This window comes from Cyprinodon variegatus, unplaced genomic scaffold (assembly GCF_000732505.1).
Source record: "Cyprinodon variegatus isolate N-32 unplaced genomic scaffold, C_variegatus-1.0 Scaffold307, whole genome shotgun sequence".
NCBI classification, from domain to species: domain Eukaryota; kingdom Metazoa; phylum Chordata; class Actinopteri; order Cyprinodontiformes; family Cyprinodontidae; genus Cyprinodon; species Cyprinodon variegatus.
Window position 1 is genome coordinate 428,253 of NW_015150760.1, and position 22,621 is coordinate 450,873.

The 22,621-nt window shown below is 37.1% G+C and overlaps 1 protein-coding gene across 2 annotated transcripts in view; it reads left to right on the forward strand.

Annotated features, from left to right (window-relative positions):
* The window catches only part of zfhx3 (zinc finger homeobox 3), a 315,185-nt gene that overhangs the window by 131,441 nt on the left and 161,123 nt on the right, over positions 1–22,621 (forward strand). For both annotated transcript variants that reach the window (XM_015384203.1, XM_015384202.1), the window contains exon 3: positions 7,476–7,547. The gene's annotated coding sequence lies outside the window, so the exon portion shown is untranslated. The remainder of the gene's footprint in view (positions 1–7,475; positions 7,548–22,621) is intronic.

The following is a 22,621-nucleotide window of genomic DNA, read 5'->3' on the forward strand; positions in this document are numbered from 1 at the left end:
TATATATATATATATATATATATATATATATATATATAATTCAGAAATTGAGGAATGCTTTTATTGTCAGCTTACTCTTTTCAGACCCCTGAAATTAATTCTCCAAAAAATCTCCAAAATTGAGCACTGATTGAAGATGCAACCAAGGGTTCCATGATGACACTGGAGGAAATGATAAGATCTACAGTTCTGTTGGCAGAAGCAGGGAATCAGGTTGGAGTTTACTGGAAGATGAATGAAGAAAAGAACAGGGAAGTTTTGGAAGAGACTGCAAAAATGTTAGAATTTGTTCGAGGTTCCCTTTTAGTAGGACATTTACCATCAACTTAGATATGAGATCATATTTATGTTAGATCAGCTCAGTCTAACTCTAGACCGCCACAGCAATACTACGATTATGTTTTATGTATATATTTTGTTTAACCTATTCTCTTTAAATATCAATTTAACTGTAACAGCCTCTGTATTTTTTAAATGTTTTTTGATTTTTGTTTCTGACATTATGTTTTTTATGCTTTTAGTACGGTGACCCTGAGTGTCCAGAAAGCCGCCTTTTTAAATAAAATGTATTATTTTTATTATTATTATAAATGAGATTCAGTCATATTATAAAAGACAAATTTGTGAAAAAAAATGGTCTCTAAATTAAAAAAACTGAGTGCAATATCTCATAAGGCTCAATACTGTTACTGAGCACAAGTGGGTTCTGCAAAGTGTTGTTATAGGGGATCTGAATATTGAAACGATCACATTTTTCCACAAAAAAAAAGATATATATATATATATATATATATATATATATATATATATATATATATATATATATATTAATTATTTATTTATTTATTTATTTTTCCTATGTTCTTGAAATATACCAACATGCAGAAATGAAATTGAGGGTTCAAAAGTATTGTTAATATGAAGGAACCTTAATATGACAGGGGATTTTACATTTCAAGCCAGGAACTTACAGAGATTTAAATGTATTTTTAAATATTTATGTAATGTTCTTACCTTGTTTAGCTTAGTTGGGTATTTCTTTTTTTTTTTTTTTTTACTCCCCTGTGCCTGGAGGAGACAGCTGATACAGGCCATGTCCTCAGACAGAGCATTGATTCTATTGATTTACTAATTTCTGCTTTTCCCGTACAGTTACCTCACATTTTTCAGCTGTGGTGCTGTAATGGGAATGGGAAAAAAAAAAAAAAAATCTAGTTTTCTGAGATGCAAAAAAATGACAGTGATGTATCTTGATTATTATATTGTATTATTTAGTCAGATAAACAGAGCAATGAAAAAAAAAACAACCTGATAGTTTTCCTTACTGTAAATAACTTCCACTTCATTCGCATCGCTTTTAATTCTCTCTCACTGAAATTATGTTGGAAAGCATCCACATGATTACACCCATTTAGGTCATAATTAGGCAATCACATCTAAAACACAAACACATTGCCATATTGCTTTCTCAACACTCTTAGTAAAATACATCCACACTGACCAGAACCCCCTCCCCCCGGAGCGATGGGGCAGTGCTTGAGCGATGTCTCCCCAGGGGGCTGATATTTTATAGTTTGTGTCCATCAGGGCTGTAGCCTAGGGCGCAAGGGTTGACAGTAAGTGCTCTCAACACCGGTGACACTGATTCATCTGAACCGTGACACACATGAGTGGGGAAAAAGCGAAGGAGGGTCAGCCAGAAAAGAATAAAAAAACAGGCTGATCCGGTATTACCATGATTATGATGCATATACAGTACACCAAATCTTGTTTAGGTAGAGTATACTGTCACCAAGGATAATTTTTTTTATATCTGGTAGGTTCTGCTTTATTTACCAAAATTCAAAGGTTTGTATTTTGATGTGGTGGACTAATATTGCTCAACCTTGACTAGACTAGATAGATTGGCTCCAGGAAGAGACTCCAATCTAACATGGCATTTCAATTTCTCATTCTCCCTTATGGCTGTGCTGTTCACTGCTGAGCCTCTTCTACATATATATAGGAAGGACGCCTCTGAACCCCTGCTTTCTAGATGCGCATATTAAGCAATCAATGTGTCACCTCTCCCTGACAATCCTCTTTTTTTTTTCTGTATGGGGGCCATGCTCATTTTTTCTTGTCAGCAGAAGGTAATTTGCTGTATTGTGAATCAGTCCTAAAACTTGGGGACGAGGTGTCTGATAAGTCACTACCTCCCTTTGGTAAGCCCCCGCCAGCCTCTACCCCCATCATCTCTGCCTCAACCACAATATGGAAAATCCAAACAGAGCATCCCAACCCCCATTCTATACAAACCCTGCTGCACCCCCACACCCCTGGTCTGTTCTCTCTACTCTGAGTCTAACATAGTTGTATCAGGGCAGGCTTCTAAATTAGATAAGCAAGGCTGTGGTGCATCGGCCCTGATTAATAAAAGATGCAGCATTCCCTGGGGATGGCCCCTCTCAGGGCCAAGCTACCCACAGACAATGGAGGTTCCTTCCACACAATAAACAGGAAACGGAGAGAATGAACCAATCATGGAAATATAACATTTAAGACAGAACTATCCTGTGACCCTCTTCAACATTATGCATGCATGATAATAGATAATAACTAAAATTGAAAGTGAGAAAAGAGCAAAAATAATAATATATTCAGGCTTTTTTGGAAAGCATGTCCTCCCACTGACATGCTGGATAGAACAGTTGATTTCCTGCTGTTTTATGGTGTTCTACACGAAGCAAGTCCTTCAGAAAACTGCTACAAATCTGTAAACAAGGTAACTCTTGCCCAAAATATTGAACATGGAAAAATTACAGATTGGATCGTTATTGAACCATAACATTCAACTATATTGCACATTTAAAAACTGAGCTAGTAAGACCACAATTGTTCCATAATATTAATGTATTATTGATACAATGTGTTAAAGGTGCCTGACTAAGCCTTTGCTTTTCATATAAGTACTGTTTCTAATTTAGCCTCATTAATGAAAATTAAATACGTTACAATTTGAAGTCAGTTTAGCTATTTAAAGGTAAAGGCGTTAACTCACATGCAGCAATCTATTCATTCTCATACAAAATTAAGAGTTCTCTTTTTTTTTTTACCAACCTATTAAAGTGACATTCAAGGGCAGATAAGTAAATAGAATTTATCCAAGTGAGAGGATTTAGACAGATGGAAACAGAAAAAGCTAAAGAGAGCACTAAGACTTTCGAAAAAAAATACCTTTTATTGGGTTTAAGAAAGGATTCAAAAACACAATTAAAACACATATTCTAATGCAGTAAAATAATCAGTATGTGGTGTGTATTTCAAAGTGTAGTTTGTCTACAAATGATTGTGTGCAAAATCAGCCTATGAATGTTATAATGATATGATGCAAATTAGCTCATATGAACCCTAACCTTAGCCTGTAAATCTGCATCAAACTTTAGAGGTGCAAAAAGAAAAAAAATATGTGCAACATTACAAAGACCGATTAAATAAGTTAAAATTTCTTGGATGCCGTGTAAGTAAAGGTCTTACCAAAATACACTTATTAATTATATCGTTTAATAGAGAATATATACACGCTCTTTGAACCAATAAAGACTCTTATGGGCTTATTTCATGGAGAAAAAGAGTTCTAATTCCAAAAGAAGAAACAGCAGATGAAACGTAAAGAAAAAGAAAGAAAAAGAAGCCCCATTTTAAATAAAGGCTGAAAATGATTCATACCCATTGCAAATTAAGATGAGGAGGCAATCTAACCAATTCACTTTACCAAGAAGTTAGAAAATAATCGTTACCAAGAAGTTAGAAAATAATCTTTTAAAAGAAAATAAAACTATGTAAAGGAGAATCACGTTAGTTGATTTAAAAGTGGCCTTTCAAAAATTATTCATTCCCTCCTCAGTAATCGACTGAATTTAGACAATGGTATAATAGTAGTCTAACTCTTTTTACACTTTAATTTTAACAGTTTAGATTTGGTGATGAGCGTTCAGGTATGAAACCATTTTTTGCCATCAGCCTAATCCAGAGCTCTCACTACATAATCTCTGTCAGATTCAATCAGGACTTTGGCTGGCCCACAATCACTTCCGTCATCTTAACATATTACTGGAAGCAACATGTTAAAGAAACATGTTAGTAAAATACAAAAAGTTTACCTTGAATCTAAAGAGGTTTGTGAATTTTGCGTTTAACAGCAATTTTATAAGACTTCTTGACATTTCTTAAAGTCGGTATTGGATACAAACATGGTCTTATGGCCAGTTAATTTTAAATCATACATTTTCTTTCTTACTTGTTTAGTCTTAGATTAAAACAATCAGGGCTGACAAAACACTTGCTAATGTTAAAAAAATGCACCAAACAGCCCATTTTTTCAGAAAATTATAGAAGCTTAATTGCAGAGAACAATATAGCCACTGCCTTAAAAGTTCAAACAAGCTTAAATCGGCAGCAACCAGACTTTCTCTCAGTTTTTGAAAATGTTTCTGCACCCGTCCAGGAGTCTTTAGTGACTCTGCCAGCTCACACATGAGCAATCTTTTTTAAGAGTAATAGTAGTTCTTAATAATGTGTACCATAAGAGAATTTATAGCCCTTTATACAGTCATCACAAAGAAAAAAAATACATCAAACATAATTTTTAGGCTCAAAATAAACACTTTTTTTCCCCAAAAACTAAAGTCATATTATCTCTATTTTACCTTGAATAAATACACTATTACATACTTTATAAATAAAATATCCACTAACCTGCATAAAATATAAATAGGATTTTTTTTTGTTACCTTGTAAACATGCCGTTGGTCCTCAATAGTATTTCTTTTGGTAAGATTTTCCTACCCCTGGAGATTATAAAAAGCCTAGTGTCATTTTTTTACACCCACAACCTTTGTGTTGTCATGTAATTTCAACCCTTCTGAGTCCTATTCATATTTCTCACTGGCTTTGGCTTTGTTACTAGGAGGACATTATCCCTCTCCCAGCTCATTTTTATACGTGAGCCAACAGTGAAACAGTTGCCTTTGGAGACCAGTGAAATCAAGAGTGTATAACTACCCGAGTTTCCTTTCTCAAGTGAGCTTAAATTTTGCATTTAGTTGCTTTTTTATTGCTTTCGGTAATACAAAGCCTTGTGTATGACAGACAAATTTACCTGCAACATAAGGAGCCACTTACTTGCTAAACATTCAGCATTAAAGCTTCACAACTAAGCTTTGTTTGAGCTCATTTACCACATACACTGAGGCTGCATGTTTCATTCTGCACATGTGATTCCAAGATAGATCATGTCTACTTTAAATAACCTCTGCTACTGTCCTGGACAGTTGACACTAGCTAACAATAGTGAGATGCGTCTGATTTTTAGCAAGATAATGGTAGACATTTGAGATGAAAAAGGTGATGGGTTGGCTCATGAAGTTCTGATTGGCTCTGAGTATCACTGCCCCAGAGACAAAACGAAAAGTGATATTTCACTTATCGTCCTGACTTTGTATATTCAATAGCATGGACAAATTTTGATTTTAGAAGTAGGGGGGATGCAAGTATTTTTTAATGCAACTAATGGTCTAAGGTCAGGGAAGTGGGCTTCAGCTTGAGCCATGTTTTTCCCGCATGGTCCTAGTACTCGACGAATGTCTGTGTACTGTACCGTAACATTGTTTTTGTACAGTAAAACGTGCAGGGGACCAAACTGATATTTGAAAAGTGCAGGGGACATGTAACCCCCATCCCAGCCAAAAATTACGTCCATGTTGGATTGCAGTTTTAGGTAATGAGGGAGACGAGCAATACAAATATGGGAGTGCAGACACTAATAAAATATTAAATACCAAAAAACAGTGACTCATCCCTTGCATCAGCAGGGTTTTTATTTATTTTTTGCATGTCATTCTTTTTTTCTCTCCTTGACAGAAATATGGTGAAATCTTTTTTTGTCTGTTTTTAATATTTAGTGACCAAATATCCTATATGCCCCTCAAACCCCTGAAATGCAGTTGAACCTAACTTTGACCTTTGACATGACTTTGACCTTTTTCAGCTTATATAGCGACTGAGCTATATACAGCACTTTTTATTGCTCTTCAAAAAAAGATGATTCTTTTGAGTATACTAGATAAAGAAAGCTGAAGTTAGTTTAATAATCTCACACAAATCCCAACTCATAAGAAAGTATTTAACATGCCACTTTATTAATGCCACAGCAATTCAAATTTCCCAAAACACTAGGTTGTTTTATACCCTGCTTGTCAGCTTTTGCTCATATCTTCCTGGCCTGGTTTTTACTCTACGTTGATTATCTTGTTTTTTGCTTTAATATCCACCCTGAGGGCCAGATGCATCAAATTATGCAGTGACCCAAGCTGTATTTTCTACTGAACAGTTCAGCCAGTAGGAGTGGCCTGGGCTTGTTGAGGAAGATGCCCTTTAAGGTCATTACAACGGTCATGTGATAGGCCAGCAGACCCCCCTGGGCCACATGACAAACCGAGCTGCCAGACCGAGGTGTGTGTCAGGGGTGTTTTTCCACAAAGCTTTCTATAAAACTGTAACTGGGCTGTATTTGCCCTTTTCTCCTGCTATGCATTCAGCCAACAGGCCCCTGAAGATCTGTTAAAAAGTGCTGATCCACAGAGCTGGGTTGGTGCGCTTGTAATCCTTCCAGCTTAGCCCCACCTCCCTTTATGTTCCCACCCTCTCCACCCCCTCCTCTTTGCTTACATTCCCGTACTCTCGCCCAGCTGATGCCTTGTGCTGGTGTGAGGGACTAGGTGATGCTCTAATGTAGTCAAACACTAATGTGAGCTAATTAGCCCACATTAGAGCATGACTAAATAAAGCATAAGTGTTGCTAATTGGTTGGCAGTGAAAACAATAACTGTTGTTTTTGCCCAGAGGCTCTGAGGTACAGAGCGGCTGGGACACTGGGGACCTGGGGCCCCTGGCACTAGGCCAGCAAAAGGCACCAGCTTCATCAGTCAACTGTCTTTACGCTTGAGTCACACCCTGCTTGGCACTGCTGATCAGGCTCTCCCTCCACCCCACACCCACCACCCAGCCCTACAGTTACAGACTCTCCCTGCAGCTGACACCAGCATAGAATAAGCCATACATGAAAATCAGAGACAAACTCAATCTGTCTGTGGAGCCACCATACATCAAAGCATTAATAAACATGAATTAGTAATGGCACAATTAGATGGGTCTGTTCTGACATTTACTGGTACAATAATTGTGTTCTCCTCCAAATAGCCGCCTTTGGCCTTTAGTGGAGTGGCAGCAGACCTCAGACATTTAGATATGATGGGTGGAATGCTTAGAACTGTCTCAATCAGTTTATATCTTAATCACACTTTTGGTCCAAAGTTTATTACTCCAGACTGTTTTTTTATACTCTGTAAAAAAAAAAAAACAATGATTAACACAGTACTACTCTGTCTACTTTCTCTATATAAATGCATTCACATTTCATGCTTGTTTCTCCTCAGGTTGCAGCCTGGTCGGCTTGTGAAGAAAATATTCAAGCCTGTTCTTCCCCCTGAAGAAGCTCTGGACCATAGGTATGTTCAGAATTGACAAAACAGCCCTATTATAAAGGCTATAAGGCTCAACTTAGAGTTTAACTCGGTGAACTTCACCAGTAAGTTGAAAAATAAGTATCTTCCACTTCTTTGAAGAATCTTTGCTGTATAGTATTTAAACCATTATGTCAATAGTAAGAGATCACTGTGTTGTTTAACTTAATTCAGTTGCACCAACTCTTTTTGAAACTTGTACAAATCAAGCAGAAAAAAAAATTTGTTCCTATTATTAGCACATTTTCTTTGAAATCTTTTTGTAAGCCACTTAAGATAAACACAGATTTTTTCTCAATCTACTTTACATATCAGGTGGAACTGGCCTTAATTTTAATTTAAAACTGATCAAATAAATGCATCAAAACAATAATATTTACAATTTACAGCTTAAATGTACACCAAACGTTTGGTGGCTTTTAGTTTTTTCCCACCAAAACCAGTTGCTTCATCCTTGCTGTCATTCTTCCTCTGGGTTTTACTGCTTACCCAGGGGACTCATAAGCTTTTGTTAGCTTTTCTGTGTACACACATGGCCTAATTAGTTGATTAGTTCAGCTCAAGTGGCTTGTTAATTGAATAGTAATTTATGCTTGATACGTATAATGAATACCCTAATTTACTGCTTGGCGCTCATCCAAAGGTTTGTTTTTGACAGAAGGAATTCACCAAAAACGATGAATAGAAAAGGGAAAGTGACTCTGCGTGCAAATTTTGCTTTAATAGCACATGAATTAAGTCTTTATGAGAAATGGTAATGTTCATTAGCACATTTTTTCTGCAGTGATACTGTATATAATAATTATAGAAAAAAGGCAACACCAGTATTGGTGAAAGGCAAATGGCGTCTAGTAACAAAAAACTTTTTGAAAGTTTTGTTCTGGTTGCTAGTTATTCTTACCTTATTATGATCGTTTATGGACTTGCCACACTGAGAGGCAATGATCATAAAAACAATGTGCAAATGATGCTATAAATGCCTTTTTGAGTTGAATAAAGCTACAGATTTTTTTAGACTGATTAACTAATCCTGAAATATTTCTTTAAATTAAGTGAAGCATTTTCCACAGACAAAAGATAAACACTAGTTATCCTTATCTGTTTTCAGTTGGTTATTAAAGTTCTTTTGGGTTGTGGATACTAAACCTTAATCTAGATCAGTTAAGAAGATTTGCTAATTGATTATATTTTTGTCAGATTATCTATTTATATGTGTTGTAGCTCAGCTCTGCAAAAGAAATGAAGAAGCACTTCATTTTTTTCTTCATAAGTCGGTTTCATTTCAATTCAGTACAGTTTGTAATGAAAAATAAAAATGGAACCATGATGATTTACTTTAACTATGAAAGAAAGACAGCTGTCACTCTGAATTAATTTTACTGGTTTTGCAATATGCTGCCAAAAAAAAAAAAAAAAACAGCAGTACTAATGTGCAAATTATTTTCTGTAATACATATTAATACTTCAACAACAAACATTTAAAAAGTACATAAAGTATGACAAAACCTTACTTCTTCCTAGTCATTTGAAATGTATAATTATCAAAAAAAGAAAAAAAAAAAAAAAAGAAAACAGCCCTTGCAGAGAGTTTTTATATGGTCTAAGTCTAAATGGCTGCCAATAAAAACTTTTTGAAGTTATAGGGCTGGACATTGTATAAAAATATCTATAGATTATATTCATGTTTTAACTTCATTTGTTAAGAAATTGTCTTGTTGTAGAATCTGTGGTAAGGTTTTTTTGTTGGAAGTTTGATTTGAATTGTTCAAGCCCTCTATATGTTTATATTGTTGGATCATCAGAGGGTGTAGCTTCTTTTTACTGTGACTAACTATCTGTTCTTTCCAGACGTGTTATCTAAAATCTTTGAGCAATTAATACCTAATTAGTACATTCTAAGTGTGGAACAAATGATATAGGTATATTGCTGGTCTTAACTTATGGTGCAGCTGTAAGTTACATGCTTACAAACCATGAGGGAGTTGCATAGAACCACAGCACAAATAAGGCCGTTCATGACGACTATCATTTTTGCACTCTACTACGGTAATCTGTTTTTTATAGGAAAGTGGCAAAAGTAAGCTTTTTTTACAGGGAGGGAGGCTCACTTGCTCTTTGCCATAAGCTGAAGGTTAATTTCCCATTTCTTTCAGGGCATGGCAAATTCAAAATGTTTGAAATACATGACTGTATTTTAAATTCCATTATTGAAGAAAGGTTCTTTCTGTCCAAACAGCTGGTTTAGAGATGGTGAAGGAGTAGCTCCAAGCCTCAAGCTGTTTGGGGAAGAGCCATTCTGCATGTTTCCAAATGACATGCAGTCTTTCTCAGATTGTACAGCAATCACTTCTGAAACAGAGGACTTTTCTCCAAACAAAACATACTGATCTACTTGAGAACCATCCAAACCCTCAGACAGAGCCAATGTTATCTCAAGGACCAATGCAGTTAGTGGAACCACGAATGCCCAGAACTCTATTGGGGAAACTAAATTTGGCTATCCATAGAAGTATGGCTCATCAGTGAAAAGCCAGACTCTCAGGAGAAGCCTAAACTCTGCATCTACAAATAGAATGTTTTAAAAAGGATATAATGTCATTTATGTCAAAAGAGAGAAATAGACTCTAAACAGTGTCGAGGACTCAGATTTCATCTTTCAAAATCACACAGCCCAGTTTAGAGCCTGTTGCTCAGTCAATGTCAAACAAATACACATACTTCTTCAGGGGCTAATAATACGATGCTTGATTGTATAGGGTTGTCTAAGATGATTGTAAACTCAAATATTTAGAATGGATTTTCAAAAGAGTCTAAAGCTTGAAACTTCCCCCTTTCTGGCTCTAAACTGTGAAAGCTCTTCAGAGAAAGAGTAAAACATCTTTATAAGAATTTCAAGTTCAGTTGTGTTCTTCTAAATCTAAAATCTAAAACAAATGGAGAAATATTGCTGTGGTTATTGTGACCAAAACTGACTATTTTGGTCTTGATCCAAGAAATTGAATTGTGAAACCTCACAATTCAATTTCAATTCAAATTTTGAATGTAACACCAATTCACAAGACGTATGATCTCAAGCCATTTTACAGTGACAATTCAATCAGACCATACCGTCAGATTGGTTAAAAGTTGTCAAAGGAAACTTAGCGGATTACATCAAGTTTTTAACTCTGCAGGATTCGTTCACAATGAGCCACATGTTCATCCAGGAGGAACCACATGCTGTTATTGAAAAGACCTGAGACTGAGCTTGATGTTCATCTTTCAACAGAACAACAACCTCACATAGCCAAAGCTACAATAGAGTGGCTAGGTCAAAGTCATGTGACCAAGCCACGTGTGGTGAATGACAAAATCCTAAAATAAATACAAACAGAATATCTGGCTTGTCATAAAAGTTTTAATGCTTCCAAGCCGAGTTAGTAGGTTTCAAAAGATAAATAAATTAATAATTAATTTTATGACTTGGAAATATGATTTAAGTGAAATGCTGTACTAAAATTAATGACTAAGTATTATCTGAACACAAATGCACTCCCCAATTTACAGATGTTTATTTGGTTAAATATTTTTCTTTCCAGTTCATCTGCTTTTCCAGTTCACAATTATGTACATTAAGTTCAATTTAAACATTGTAATGTGTTTATGTACCATGAGAAGGTGTGAAAAATGTGAATTGATAATACTTTTGGAAGGCTCTGTAGGTGCTTTGCCCTCAAAAATTTGCATTCAAGTGGTTCCTTTCCTCAATGAGTACATCAATAGATGCCTAGACAGACTTGAACCATCAGGCCTTTTTTCACTGGCTGCTTCCGCTTCAGTGCAACATGAGTTTAAGTAAAGAGCATGATCTTTTACCACAGTTCATGAGAGGATTTAATCTTCTTTCATCATCCTCAATTATGCACAATACTTCTTACTTAAACAAATATCAATAAAAGTTGATTTCTTCACAGAAAAAAGGGATAATGCCAAAAGCTGTTGACTTGTCCTCCATCCAGGGGCAGATTGTGGCCTTGAACCAAGCAATGACTCATCCACTGAGTCCTTGCTTGAGTAAATCTCCTACTTAATTTAAAATGTAAAACAATTAAATCCAATTCTGTGAATTCCCAGTGGGTAAAACCGTTCCATAGGCCAGTAATTTCTCCATTTGTACAAAAGAGCAGCAATCCTCTACACTGAAGGATGTCCTCATGTTGTCACGTTTGTCTTTTAGCAATAATATTGACTTTACACTCAGTTCATTTGTGCAGTTCTTCATCCATAGTGGTGATGAAAAGAAGTTTTCTTATATATACTAAACACTTTGAATGAAATATGTTCTAAACCTTCTTGCAGCAACAGATTTTTGAGAAGTAGTTTTCATTCAAACTCTTTTTTTTCAGCGTCTTCTTTCGCAGCGTCTGTCTAAAAAAGAACAGAAAAACAAAATCAACCTGCAGTTAAAAAGAAAACCATGAGAACAATCATTTATTGTATAATCTCTTACGAATCTCCTTCAACCTCATGCAGACATGCACATGCAGCAGCATACCTTTAAGTGTTACATGCTATAACAGGCCAAACTAGAGACAGAATTTTACCTAGTAATTTACACTTTTTTTCTGTCATCGCTCACTTTCACTCAGTAGTTATCAGTTGCCCTCACCCCTTTCACTCTGTTAATGAGAAAGCAATTACCATTTGTTTTCCTCAGTCCCAGCGGCCTGGCAGCATTTCCAGCAATCTCTCTCCTCACCTGCCTCCATCCCTGCGTCCGCCTCTCTCAGTCTCTTCCAACCTTGCACCTCTTCTCCCTTTTACTGTGGCTACAGACTCGCTCTACTTCTCCATCCTCTATGCAGCCTCTCTCTTTTGCTCCTCCCACCTCTGAGCTCCAGGCTGTTCTGGGGTTTAGACGGATCACTCTCACAATGCCTGATCAATACATGTATTGATCTGCTGGCAAAATGTTTATAAAATCATTATGGGCAACAGCAGTTCAGTGGGGATGGAAGGCGGGGCCAACGTTCCATGCCATTCGCCTGTGAGAGAGCCTGCACGGACCTGATTGGGTAGCTGGCTCATGCCATGCCCGAAACAGGATTGGTACATTTTTCCTTTCTATGTTATCTTTGGTTCATGTACAACAATCCATCTTTGCTTCAACAACACTTTCTAGACTGCAAAGTTTTGATCAGTGCTTTAATATATGAGTCACTTCACTCTCACTGCCAACAAAGTAATTTCACTTGCTTCCATTGTTTAGTTAGCAGCAGGAGACTTAAACTTATTAATTCATAGCCATTGTGGATATCCTTTTTTGGTTATATATATGTAGGAAAACTTTTTGCAGCACCATATGATTATTGTCCAATGTTTCTGTTGTGACCACAACTGAAGTCTTTTAATTGCAATGTATACCTCCCCACACACACACATTGCACCACAGATGCATTATTGTTGAGTTTTATTGAAGTTTTGTCTGTTGTTAGGCGGCCTTCTGTGCTGTCGTACAGCAATCCTGATGTGCTGCTTTACTCGGGAGGAACTTACAGGGCAGCCAATTCAAACAGCACAACACTTCATCACTGTGAAACTAGCAGATTCATTGCTTTCTAAAGGCTTCATTATCCACAAACATGCTTTTGCTTTTCTTTTTGATTGGCGGATTTTTGATGTATGGATGATAAATGATGAATTTTTAATCTTGATTAAAAAGAGCAGATTATTGCACCACACAGCACAAGATGTTGTAATTTCTTCCAGAAACATCACTCTTGCTGAAGCAGACAAACATCTGTGAGCCATAAGGCCAGTCAGCCAATATGACCCAGAGTCAACCTTACCACTTTGGGATTTCAAACCGCGTCTGCTCTCCTCCCTCTCTGGCACCAATCTGAGACCCAGATGTCCAGACGGTGCTTTAGACCACAAGGTCTAGTCCAGCCCGTCTTCTATTAAAGAGCAATGTTGAACAAAGTATGAGAGATATTATATACCACACCTACTGCCTTAGAGTTACGTGTTTTAATTTTCATGCTTCTGATTTGACCAATGTGTAGGAAAGCATATCATTTTCACACTTGCCTAGGCAGACACATGCATTTGCAAGCACATCCAAAAAGTGTCACTCACACATTATGCTACAAAGCGGTGATTACTCTAACACGTTCAGAATCGGCCACAGACCATTCATTACCATAACATGTTGCAATGAAGTTTAATCCCTCATCATGTTGTCTGTGGTTGGAGAACGGCATGTGGCTGTTATCCTCCTCTACTCCAGATGTCTCCCAGGCTGTCTCTTCAGCGCTGCACTAGATTGAACACATGAAATTCAGTATGGCACATTTAGACATTTCCTTCCAGTTTTTTTTTTTCCCATCCCAGATTTTCTTTTCCCTCTAAAATTATTTTGACCCTATCCATCTTTGTTTCTTGCCTTCCTCCCTGATCCCATTTTCCACCTTCTGTTCCTTCTTCCACATACCCTCCCATCTTCACAAGAGTATGTTATTTATTTCATCTGAAAGCAGAGCTCTTTGGTGCATGCTTCTCACAGAAATCAATTTCAGCTCAGACAGCATAACCAAACAAAGCACTACACTCATTTCAGCACGGGCAGAGTTGTAACCCATCTCTCTCATTTTCTCCCTCCTGCTCCTTTATTGGAAGACATTTTGTTCTCACTCTGATGCCATTATGTCAATCACTGCAGACATGTCATGATGTGTGGATGCAGCTGCTAAATGAGTCATGGCAACCAATGATCATTAGAGACTGCAGAGTTTAGATATGCGCTAATGTGTTTTTTGCATACAATTGTCACCTTTTTTCTGTATGAATATTTTAAAATTCTTTTTTTTTTCTTTCTGACATTGTGTGTTTGTGGCCCTTCATGCCAGATAGTGAGATACTCTAATATTGGTCTTTTAGAGTCCCCTCTTCCTTACAAGATATTGTCATATAGTGTAAACCAAAAGCAGAATCCTTGCACCGTAGCATCAATGAGAGACAGGAGCTTCCTTCTCTCCTCTGCCATCAGCCCTATTGTACCAGTCAAGACCACCAGTTAATGCAGCTGTTGGATTGGCCTCTCTCCTTGTGCTGCGTTTATTGATTTCAGTCAGACACAGAGACAGACAGAAAGAAAGAGCCTTTTCAGGAAGAAGTTAAATGGTCAAGTAGCGGGTGGAGGGTGGCTTTCACCACTTTATTGACGAGGTGGAAAAATGTCACTATTATGGAGGCCCTTGCAGCAGATAGCGAGCTGATTGGATGAGTGCCCCCAGGTCAGAGTGGAGCACATTCCCCCCGCAACCAAACGAGAGCAAATAAAAGGGCAGAGTAATCCGCTTGAATTGCAGGTGAGCTTTCTCTCCACCAGGCCTCTCTTTATGCCACATTTCTCTGGATTCATGAGTGTTTGTGAATATGGGCAGAGGCCTGATCTCTGGTGAACTTCCTTCTACAAACAGCTCTGAAGGTATGGTGAGAATTCACCAAAATCTTATCTATCATATCTATCTCTGTGGGAAATGGGAAGTAGACGAAGACCATGCAACTTGTGGATGCTTTTTTTTGCAGCTCCTCAAATGCAAATGAGCTTGGAAGGACAGAATGGGGCTCTATACTAAACCAACATGGATGTGTTCTTTCCAGAACTGTCTTCAAGTGATCTGATGTAGCATGCACTGCTGCGATGCTATAGATATCTTCAAACAAACCAAGCATTCCTTACTTGATTATTTTTTCTTTTTATCTTCTTGTATCTCTTTCTTGTGCCCTTATGATCCTTTAAGGCCTTACGTGGTTCTTGTGTCTACTTAGGCAAACCCACACTGACCTCGTTGTGTGCAGATTTGCATTCATGCTATCTTAGAACTTCAGTAAATCCCAGTGGAAACCAATATTCTGAAATGAAGAACATATAGATATAATTGAACCGTTGTTTACAGCTTATCAAGCCTGTTACAAAAGAACGTAAACAACACTGAATGCACGGTAGAGCCAAATAAGCGTTTGAAGGCATCCTGAAGACCAATTCTCTATGAGGCCCTAAGTAAAAATTTATTTTGATATGGATTTCTGCAAATAACAGTTGGATGATCAGATCACTTGCACACCTATCATAAACTCATAGCAGCTTTGACAGTGCTGTTTACAGTCTGCTACTTGCATGCATCATCTAGTGTTACTAACAGAATAAAAAATGAGCAAGTATGCTGTTTATTTACGGTAAAAGAATCACGTAGTTTATTTCAATAACAAAAGTAATGTGCAAAATAATCTGCAGTGAAAGAACAACACATAAAATAGATTCAATAAGTTTAAAAAATAAACTCAGCTCTATAAAAACAGACATAGTTAATTCAAATGAAGTCAATCTCAATTCAAATGAACAATTAGATATAAAGCTTGCTTTTACATAATGAAAAAAGGATATCTGATACAAAGTAGAAAATTAAATGAAATTTAAAGTTGAACAAATAATTCTTAAAACTATGTAAGATATGTAACTATATGAAAAAGCTCTATTTAAAACACAAGCTACCTTTACCCACACATTTGATTTCATTATGTCACACTGTTCTTCCGCTGTACTTCCTAGATTTCCTCTTTGTAAAGTCATTAATGACATCAGTGTAAGAGATCCTTTGTTGTTCATGGTAATCAGCACCAATCCACCTCACTTAACATAGAACAACTCAGGTGGTTCTTCATTAATCTCAGCTTGAAAAAGGCTTGGATATGCAGATGCAACAATCGCAGGGAGAGAACAGGCCATCATCAGAGCTACCCAACGATTTGGTTTAAACACAGATCTAATTTTCAGTGAGGTAAGTGGATAAATGAAGTCATTTTGTGATTTGGCATAAAAACAAGCACATCAAGTTTTTAGTCGATAAAACCAGCATCCAATAACCGAGCTGAAAAAAGAGGCTTTTGAAGAAATTTGATTTTAATACCTTCTCTACATCAGTGCAGCTTACAGTCAAAATGGTGTGAGATTTTAAATAATTGGTAAGGATCACTAAGTAGAAAAGCTTCTACCATTTAGTTTTTTAATATACTGATAATATTTTAGCCCAAATAATAGGTTAACTAAATTATTCAATACTTGAATTACTTAAACTGAACATCTACCTGTTGATATTTGCTTATTTTCACTCAGCTAAAAATAGTGAATCCATCAGTATTTTTGCAAGATGTGCCGGTAGATTTGGGTAACAACAGGGATCTAATTTTCTAATAATCTAGTTAATCAATATTCAGAGTTAGTTTGACTAGCTTAATGTGATACCATATAAATATGGGTAAGATGTAAGAGAGTCACTTTTTTTTCTCCTTTAGGAAGTAATTATTGAGGTTGGTGAACAATCTGAAAAAATCTGTCTGTATTGGAGATGGTACAGTTTAAAAGATTAATGTTGCACAAGAGCTGTGGTCAAGCAGAAAGATGGTGGAATCGGAATACGCTTTCTAATAGGAGGGGAGGAGAGAGAGAGTTGTTGCTGCAGGCAGGCACTTCAAAACTCTAAATCAGGAACATGATTTAAGAGCTTCCAAATAGAATATGTATGAATGATGTGCATTGTTTTTACAACTTTTTAAAGTTGGAGAGAAAGCAATATTTGCTCAAATACTGGAAGACCCACAGCAAAATCAATTTTTCACTAGCAAGCAGGTGAATCATCTTTTGATTTCCTCAAAACGGGAAAAAAAGAGTACTAAGCAGAAAAGATAAAAGCAAATAATTTGATAGGAAATATACAAAGCAAGAAATGTTGTGCAGGATATAAAAATTGAATTAGAGTGACTTGTGAGTCTGCAAGTCTTTAACAGAGATGCAGTTGTGCGTCCTGACAAACGGTTCAAATACAAGCCACCGTGCCTGCTGACGTCAATCAGTCTAATTAGCCCAGCATATCCTCTGTTTGGCCCCGCCTAGAAGCACAAGACAGACCTCTGGAAAGGTCAGCATGCCACAGCAGAGACAGAGCTGTGCTTAAACAGAGGCAAAATGGTTTCTTCTCCAAATTGATTCCAGTTCAAATCAGACAAGACTATATTGTGAGCCACTTAAATACTTAATGGAAAGGCAGCAGTCACTATTAAGGGGGCTTTTAAAACAAGACATTAACAAACAAAAACTGCTCTGGTGACATCTGGACCTGGGCCCAAAGAGCAGCTTGTCACATGTAGGATCTGCCCATCTTTATCTTCATCTCTTTCTGGTGCCTTTCCTCTCTGCTGTGTCACTGGTATCTTCTGCTCTGCTTTAGACCGAGTGTATGTCCACATGTTGAGAGACAGACTCAGATGAACAGATGAAAATTCATCATAACCCCCCTGACACACAAAGTCTTCTCTTGAGTTGACACAAAAGTCTGTGAAATAAATATTTTCTCTTTGTTCTCTCAAAGTAAACCAAGTACCATTAACACTGGACCCCTGGGGCATAATATCTGTTTTAAGACCAAATTTTTTTTTTTTAAACAATAGGCATGTCACAGTCATGTACACATAGAGGGAAACGTCTCAGTTTGCCAACACCCACACGCAGGCATCTGCATAGTGCGCATTCACCACCTCCTTTTTGCTGAATGCATAATATATGTAATGAAATAATGTTTCCAGTGGGGATGGTTTTGGCTGGGGGATGGAGATGTGTGGTGAATATCAATTTGCCTACCCCCAGACTCCCCGGTTCAATTGGCATGATGGTAGGGGGTAAATGAATATGTGAAAGTCGGAGAAGCTTTATCCCTCTGCCCAAAGCAACAGTGGATGGAGGCGAGTTCCTCTACAGGCTCTCTCCAAATTTCTAAACCAAAGATTTTCAGAGTTAAAACTGATGGTGTTTTCCTGTGATTAAGTTGTTTCTTAAAAGAAACTGTTTACACTTTACTACAATATGACAACTACTTTTTTATGGCATATAGAAGAAGCCTGACATGTATTAGTAGGAATGCATGCAACAGCTTCTTGGCAAAATATTCATTTATTTTCAAATTACAAAGCCTAAAATATAATGTATTATATCTGCAAACAGTTTTAAAGTGAATAGTGGTCGCATACTTAAAAAAAAAAAAGTGCCAAGCATTGATCCCCTTTACTTTAATGCCCTGCATAAAATGTAAATGAAAAATTAAAGGAAGGTCAGCTGTAGGTATTTTAATTTCTAATGTAATCACATTTTATCCTTGAAGAACTAAGAGGTCTGTCAGATAACATTAGTGGAGTATCGGTTTAAAGACAAATAACCATAGGAAAAGGTTTAGGGGCAAAATCGAATATTTATTTTCCAATTAAATCAAATCTTAAATTGTCTCAGTTTTGTCTTAACGCAGGACAATTTCTGGTGTGTTTTGAAGGCTAGTAAAGCGTTCATGCACCCAGAATGAAAGTTGATTCCAGAGAAGAATGGCCTTCGTATGTAGTGGAAAGAATTTGTGCTAAATTCCTGATTTCCCTGGGCTCCAATGTTTTGATGATTATAAAGGAAAAATTTTAGATGTTTGATTTCCTTTAAGGTTTCTTAGAGACCACAAGTTAAAAAAGGAACCCTAAAACTACAAAGGAGCATAGCAAGCAGGTCAGGAATTAAGTTAAGTTATTAAGATAAAAAAAAAAAATATCCTAAAAGTGGAAGATCTAATTGATTACTATTGAATACATTATATGAAACATCACCAGGAACATGCAGCAAGACATGTAGCCAAGGAACCTATGGTAACTCTGAAGGAGCTGCAGAGATCAATAGCTCCAGTGGTTAATCCATTAGTGCTTTGAATGTCAGTCATGCACTTCACAGCTTTGACCGTTATAGAAGGTGGTAAGAAGCAAAGCTATTCAATCAATTAATCTTCAATCAATTCTTTACTTAAGAAACTGTTTGCTCCATATAAAGACAAAGACAATGACGAAGCATAAAAAAACGTCAAGCAAAGGCAATAATATGTCCTGTTCAGAGTTACAACAACCCATTTAGTATGACAAGGAGAACATTAAAAGGATATTGTCAAATGATACCAAAGTCTATTGTATTGGTCTATATGAAAACCCGTATGTGTTCTTCACAGTGAAAAGGTGGTGGTGGCAGTATCATACTTTATTCTGCATATCTCTGTCATAACAAATGATTGACTTTTGTCTTTTTTTAACAGCTTTAAGCAGTCTGGTCATTCTCCTCTAACCTCTGGCATTAACAAGACAGTTTCACCCACAGAACTGCCACTTGCTGGATATTTTTTCTTTTGCAGACCATTCTCTGTATACTCTAGATATGGTTGTGCATGAGAATCAGCAGTTTCTGAAATACTCAGACTAGCCCATTTGGCAGCAACCATGCCACATTCAAAGTCACTTAAATAACCTTTACTCCCCATTTTGATGCTTGGTTTGAACTTCAGCAGATAATCTTGATCATTGCTACACCCTTAATGCATTGAGTTGCTGCCAGGTGATTGGTTAATTAGACAAATGCATCAATTTTAAGTAGTACAGGTCCATCTAATAGTAATTGCCATATTTTAGCTAACAGAATATAAATAGTTTTTAACAAACTACCTCTTGCTCTAAACCAGGGAAGTCAAACTCAGGTTCTCAGGAGCCAGTGTCCTACAACTTTAAAAAATGTCTCTGATCCAACTCAACTGATTCAAACTGCTGAATGATCTCCTCAATAGGGAGCAAAGTTCTCCAGAGTTCTGCTTAAGAACCAGTTATTTAATTAAACTGTGGTAAAGCAGAGACACAACTAAACTTTGCAGGACACCCACCACTGATGACAGGAGTTTGACACTTGTGCTCTAAACATTCCAGAATAAGTGTTTTAGGAGTATTTAGTTCACATTGGGGCAGCCAAGGCAGAGGCATCACATTCAGGGTTATGGTTAGGGCTAGGGTTAAGTTAACCCATCCAGGGCTGTGGGATTCTGGTGCAGCAGCACACCAGGTAGATGGGGCAGCAGATCTTCTTATGAAGCTTCCCCATTAAAGGTCACTACTAGGTGAAGTGACAGCAGCTGCAGTTCCCTCAAAGTTTGCCAGCACTGTGCCAATTTTTTAACATTTTATTGCATTTCGTTGTTGGTACATTTTCCATAGCAATGAAACTAAACACATTAGCTTATAGCAGCACCAGCAATTGTGTACCCATTTGTTTAAATCACGACACGACCAAACCAATAAGTTTTTTGATAGAAAAGCTTGCTCGCTCTTTGAAAAATGACACTGCTGCTATGCATTAAAAAAAAACAAAAAAAACAGTCACATTTTGTTTGTATATTTCAAAATGTATTTAGATTTTTAAAATTTTTTTTAAAAATCAAAGTAGGTAGGGGCGCTGCCCCACCGGCTTTACTGGTTCCTCAGTCCTTGATCCAGGGCTATAATGGAAGAGTTTAGATGAAAGCAGATTCAAGTCTTATAATGACCCATTAAACTCCAGACCTTAGTCCATCTGCGAGTCTTTATGTGAAAGCTAAAGCTTGCCCTGTGTCTGCATTATATGGCCTGAATAGAATACGCAAAACTTTTCAAAAGGCATGTACACTTTCTCTTCTCTTTACGCTATTATGCAATCACTGTAACATAATACTTCAATAACAAGTAAGGTACATTCTGCAAAATGAATAAATATTTTTTTCAAGACACTGTATATTACTAAATGCTTTGTAAAGAAGTTAAGAACTGTTTCAGACAGTCAATTCCATATCTCAATAAAAATCTGTTAGTGGTAAAACGACCCACACCTTACATTGACAGACCCCAGTGTGCTCATCTGTTCCATTTGCCTGACGAAAAATACTGCAGCTTTCCGTCAGCTAAGGCTTTGATGTTTTAAACATTACCATTAATAATATTTTCAGCATCAGAATTAATTGCCCCTCTACTGTGTCCTGGTCTCTACATCCTAAGTCGAGGCATGCATAAATCAAGCCTAACAACCTTTGTCTTGAAATGTTGAGGTCAGGAATTTGGAATGATACCAAACTTTTACATGCCTGTAAAGATCTGTCAGGAGCTTTAGGGAACTAAGCAGTCATGTTGCAAATTGTATTTGGCGAGTCTATTGTGCATTGAAATATCTGCTATTTATTGATCCTATGTTACCCAGTAAAACAAGCGTGGAAGAGGTTTTTTTAGGAATTTATTTTCATTACTACAATTTTATCAATATCTGGCCAAAATCTGAGGAAACAGTGTTGCTAAATCCAGAATGCTTTGGCCTAAAAATCTGCTCCACATTGTGGGGCTGTCAAAGCTTTTTTTCTGGGATGCCGTTCAAAGTTGTACGTGGCAACATTTAAATGACTTTGAATCAGTCGTCGTAGAGGTATTCTTGTGACTTCCAGATGTTCTGTTATCTATAATTCCCAGCTGTGTTCTGGGGAGCTTAAATTAGCCGGAAAGTTCCTGTTCAAGTTCTGTTACACTCATCAGGCTTTAGGAGATGTAATTACTGCCTTTTTGAGTTCATGTCGCTTAGCAACTCTCTCCTAAATAAACACACACATAAAAATCTCTTCCATATTCATTTAGCCACACGTCTTATACACCAAACACCTCCTCAGGAGTGGCTTTGGCTGTGTCCATGCTGTGGGGGCCCTGTAATCTGAAGACAGAGTGAGGAATGTGTGAAGCATCCAAGGAAACATGAACTGCTTTTTTCCCACAAGTATGAAAAAATAGAGGTTATGGCTGTGGAATCTTTCTGACGCAATCGGTTAGTGGGATGGCCTTGGTACATTTGGGACTTGGATGGAGGGCTTAGGCCAGTGTGTTGTTAAAGTCTAAGAACTTAAAGATCTACTGTAAACAGGTTAAGCAGGATAGCTGCTGACAAAGGTGAAAATCAAAGGAGCAATACTGGATGAAAACAATGCATAAAATGCTGGTTGGCCCCAACTGGGAGAACTCTATTGTTCCTGCTTATTTCATGATTTGCAACAGACACATGTGGAGTACCAAATTAAGTGTGTGTTGGTCAAACAATCATTAAAAACACAGACACCAGGGTGGCTATTGCAAAGCTCTAAGTGGGAGCAAAGAGCTATACAGGAGAAAGC